Source organism: Microcebus murinus, chromosome 9 (genome assembly GCF_040939455.1).
Source record: "Microcebus murinus isolate Inina chromosome 9, M.murinus_Inina_mat1.0, whole genome shotgun sequence".
Classification (NCBI taxonomy): domain Eukaryota; kingdom Metazoa; phylum Chordata; class Mammalia; order Primates; family Cheirogaleidae; genus Microcebus; species Microcebus murinus.
Window position 1 is genome coordinate 17,624,282 of NC_134112.1, and position 5,317 is coordinate 17,629,598.

The 5,317-nt window shown below is 47.1% G+C and overlaps 1 non-coding gene across 1 annotated transcript; it reads left to right on the forward strand.

The window, feature by feature from the left end:
- The first annotated feature begins 2,023 nt into the window (after positions 1–2,023).
- LOC142873113 (U4 spliceosomal RNA) lies at positions 2,024–2,163 on the forward strand. Its single transcript, XR_012921164.1, has one exon. It is a non-coding gene; the product is annotated as a U4 spliceosomal RNA (small nuclear RNA).
- The last annotated feature ends 3,154 nt before the right edge of the window (positions 2,164–5,317 follow it).

Here is a 5,317-nt window from a genome sequence, read left to right on the forward strand (position 1 = left end):
TAATGGACAAACTGGTGAAATTCAAATAACATCTGTGGTTAAGTTAATAGTATTGTATCAGTGTTAACTTTAAGTTTTGACAAATGTACCATGGTTTTGTAAAATGTTAATACGACAGGAAACTGAATGAAGGTATATGGGAACTCTCTGTACTACTTTTGCAACTGTTTATAAATCTAAAATTATTACAAAAATTAAAAAAATTTTAAATGCATAAAAATGAGTCTACAGTCAAGCAAATATTCAATCTGGCGTAATGCTATTTAGAATTTTTTCTAATAATCAATAAAGCAGACATTTAAAAAATTAGTCTTTTCCACAGTAAAATGCTAATGAGATTGGGTTAAGGATTTGGGGGAATAATACCATAGAGTAAAATTAGTCTTACCCACAGTAAAATGCTAAAAGGCAGTGATAGATATAGTTCCTTTTGCTTCCTATATTTTACAATTTCCTTCCATGAATATATATATACCTTGTTTCCCCCAAAATAAGACAGGGTCTTATATTTATTTTTCCTCAAGAAGACACCCTAGGGCTTATTTTCAGGGGATGTGATATTTTCCCCTCAAAGCCTCAGCTTGCAGCACGCACAGGATGGCCGGGACCTGACAGGGGGAGCCGACCTTGTTGGTGGTGGGGCTGCCTGCACCTTTCCGGTCACCTCTGGGATAGTGGCTGTCACAATGGGGCAGATGAGAAGGGCTGCTAGTCGTCTTTACCACTCTGTGACCAAATGCATGGGTTGTGCAGATACACTTCATAGCCACACCCATCACTAGGTCTTATTTTCAGGGTAGGGCTTATATTGTGCAAATGCTTAGAAATCCTGCTAGGGCTTATTGTGTGGGTAGGTCTTATTTTTGGGGAAACACGGTATTAATTTTGTAACAATCATTTTAAAAAGTAAACATTATTTTAAAAATCATATGGAGAAAAAGTAACCCACATTCTGGTCTGGATTCAGGAAAAGCCCCCAGGGCCACTGGACTGCAGGGGGTAGGGCGAGGCCATTGTGGTCCTGGCTGGCAATGAAGAGGCAGTGCTTGCTGCCCTGGAGAGGAAAAGAGGGCTTTCCAGGAAAGCTGAGCGTTGTGATGCGAAGCGCGTTCAGGCTCTGAACCACAGTGGGACAAAAAGGCCTTCAGAACTTTTGGCAGAAATGCACTCTGTGCATGAGCAAGAAAAGCATCTCAGACTCTCAGGCTACCTCTGTCTGTGTCCTTCCCGCCACCGACAGCCGACAGGGTGCCCAGCCAGGAGGCGGGGAAGGTTTTCCAGGCTCAGGTGGCCTGTTGCCAGTCCCTGAAATGGGAACAGCAGGAGCGTGGTCTGGCTGCCCGTTGAGAACAGGGCACATGGGAAGGCGGGCAGCAGGCGAGGGCAGGGCGGGCTGAGCAGCCCCTGGCTGGTTACTCATAGGCGGAGGGAGGGACAGGACAAAAGGACAGTGTGGCCAGACCAGGCAATGTTAAGTTCATCCAGGGGTCCTCGACCCATCCATCTGCTCTTAGAGCCCTGCCGTGTCCCTAGCACAGAGCTAACGGTTAAGGACAGTGGTGTGCCTGCCCTGATGCCCTCTCTCCACTGGGGATGATGACATGCCCAGTCCCATAATGAAGGTAAGTACAGGTGGCCCAGGTGGCAAGTGTAAGGAGCACGCCTGCCCTCCCTGGCTCAGCAGCGGCCGGCTCAGAGCTGCGTGCAGAAGCAGCCAGACGGTGGCGGTCCGGCTCAGTGGACAAGGCTCAGTGGGTAACGCTTCCCTCTCACCTGCTAAGCCCTTGATGAGGCCACAGGTCAAGGGCCACCACATGCACTAAAAATGATTTTACTAAATGAAAAAAATGACCATGTACAAAGTATAATAATTCTCACCAGTAATACTTAAATTATCAAATATTACACTTCCGTAAATTTAAAAATGTCATGTTCACTTAGCATTTGGATATCTGTTTATCTGCCAACTGACAAGCAGGACCAGCTATCAAAGGTTAAACACTTGTTCGGAAAAGAGGCTGAAGCTTTTGCACAGTGGCAGTATCGTAGCCAATAGGTTTATCCAAGGCGCGATTATTGCTAATTGAAAACTTTTCCCAATACCTCGCCATGATGACTTGCAATATAGTCAGCATTAGCAACTTTTGATGGTCCCTACGGAGACTGAATAAAAAAAAAGAAACAAAGAAAAGAGGCTGAACTTGAACCCATTTTATCAGTTCACTTCTCATTTCCTGTGATGTAGAAAACAGCAGTCATTATTTGACATAAATCACCGAACTACTCCTTCGGGACTCCTTCACCCATATTCCTGGGAAATGAAATTTAAGAACCACTAGACAAAATATTTAAAACCACTTCCTCCTGTTTTAAAGAGAACCAGTCAGGATTTGTAATAGGCCATGAAACTCACCCATTTTCTGACAACTTTTCCTAAAAATATAGTAGATCTGAGAAATCCCAGAACTCAAGGAAAACAATGCAAATGTTCAGGCTGATGAGCTCAGTGGTCAGATCCAAGATTCTGCTGTGTAGACGACCATATAATTTATATTATCAAGGGACAAGACACTTTTGAGAGTGAAGGGGGTCCTATTAACAATTATGCCGGGACAGCAGATATACACGCAGCTTGTCCTGGACAAACTGGGTACGTGGTCCCCTCCTCCACAGGTAGCTGAGCTCCGTGGTACACGTCTTGGCTGCAGGTGGCGCCTGCACACATGTGCTCTCTCCCAGCTGTGTAGTTGGGAAGGGAAGTGGCAGAGTGGGACAGGGGCTCTGCACACACGATGACAGCTCAGCGGTTGGACATGCTGGAGTAGATCAATACACAGCTCTCACTTCAGCTGAAGACACTGACCCTTCAAAACAAGCGCCATGCTTTCCAAGAGAAGCCAGAGTTCCAGAGTCACTATCAGAGGAGGCCTCCAAATCCTTCCTCCCATAATTACCGAAGTGATCTAACCCAGTCTATGAGCCAGTCCATAAATGACATTCCTGTGCCAGGTGCAGTGACCAGGGGCTGGGCACCCAAGGTGCATCTGTGGGAGAGACAAACTGCTGCCCACACGTGCAGTGTAGAGTGGTCCAAGAACAGAGGCAGCAGGCAAGCATCAGTCTTGAGGGGACAGAGGAGGGAGAGCAGGAGTCCATCTGGGGAGATTTGGGACACTTTGCTTAGGAGAGCTGAACCTGGAGGGCTGGGCAGGAGGCTCGGGGCAGACCAGGAGTGGGGCACTTTAGCAGGGAGAACAGGGTGTGCAACAGGCTCAGGGACAATAAGGGTGATTTGGGGAACACAGTTAATGCATTCAAGGGAGTATCTGAGCAGGAGATCCAAGATTAGGGGCACATACCTGGCCTGTCCTCAGAAACTGAGGGGCCTGGAGGTCCCTAACCTGTGGGCTACCCCCTTTTCTCCCTCTCCGCCACCACCATCTCTTACCGCAATGGCCTCATGAGCATGGGTGTGGGCAGCTCAGCCCTATCCCTCCACACCAGCTTGCAGACTGCCCCACTGCCCCTGGCCAGGCTCAGGGTGTACAACTTGCTGCACAGTCTTCCCCGGAGAAGACTGGAGGAGTTTGCAGAGCTGGGAGCAGGCTCAGGGCATTTGGGCAGGTATTCCAGAATTCCAGGACATGGTCTTGAAAGGGGTGCACAGGCGCTAAGTAAGTAGATCCCTTAAGCCCTGAAGACACCTAGAGGAAGGGTGCCTGGGGGAGGACCAGGGCAGGGTACCCTAAAGTGCAGGGCCCAGGGCATGGGTGCAATTGCTCAGGAGCAGGGGTAGGTCTTGCCAGAACTTCTCCAGTCCTATTGGAAGGGCCCCCCAAGGCCCAGTGGTAGGAGGGCCTCTGCTCTCATGCCCCTAAACTCTGACTCCCCCTCTCATTGGCAGTGTCTCTGGCCCTGGAGGTGTTCTCAAACCTTCCAGTAAAGCCCACTCCCAGGAGCATAGCCATATACAATCCCAAATGAAACAGGGTCCATATCTCTCACCATGCACAAAAATTAAGAATCATAAGCAACCTGAGGGTGAAGAAGAAAATGTACAAAGGCTGGGAAACATATTTGAGGAAATAATTGAGGAAAACTTCCCTGGTCTTGCTAGAGATTCAGACATCCAGGTATAAGAAGCTCAACAAACACCTGGGAGATACGTCAAAAGAGGTCATCATCAGGGCACATAGTCATCAGACTGGCCAAAGTCAACATGAAGGAGGAACTCCTGCAAGTCATGAAGCAAAAACAAAAAGCAACTTACAAAGGAAAGGCTAACTGCAGACTTCTCAACTGAGACTTTATAAGCCAGAAGGGATTGGGGCCCCATCTTCAGTTTTTTTTAAACACAACAGCTGCCAGCCTAGAATTTTGTATTCTGCAAAACTAAGTTTCTTATATGAAAGAGAAATAAAGATTTTTCCAGACAAGCAAACACAGAGGGAATTTGTCAAGATCAGACCTGCCCTGGAGGAAATACTCAGAACCACATTGTACGTGGATCAGCACAATAGACACCCACCCAAAAGCTAAAAGCTTTAAAACCACCCAAAAGCGAAAACTCAGACTTCATATAAAGCAATAGCACAAGCAGTAATGAGGACACGCCCACCACAGAGATAGTGGGGACCACTGGGGAGTCAGAACTCCCACCTCTGCCCCCTCGGTTGTCAATGGCGTTTTGCCCAGTGGACAGCCCGGACTGCCACCCTCACCTGACAATAATTAGGCAGTGCCCTCCACCTGCCTGCCAGAGCAGTGCCACAAAACACCTGCTATGACAGGAGGTGAACATAAGACCCAGAGCCTCATCCCATAATATGAAAATGTCCAGTTTCCAATAAAGAAAATCACTTGGCCTGCTAAGAACTAGGAAGACTGCACACTCAGGGGAACAGGACAATCTACAGGTGCAGACATCGAGCTGTCAGAATGAGCAAAGATCTCAAAGCAGCCACGATCGAAATACTGCAATGAACCATAAACATGGTTCATAAACTTTTGCTCTGCAAAGACCCTGTTAAGAGCATGAAAAGATAAGCTGGAGAGTGAGAGAAAATATTTGCAAACCACTTATCTGACAAAGGATGAGTATCTAGGATATATTTTTAAAACTCTCAAGGCTCAGCAGTAAAAAAGAAAATGATCCAACTAGAACATGAACAAAAGATGGGAAGAGACATTTCAGCAAAGAAGACACACGGACAGCAAATGAGCACATGAAAAGATGCAACGTCATGAGTCACTGGGGAAATGCACATTAAAACCACAAGATACCACTATGCACCTATCAGGACCGCTAAAATAAAAT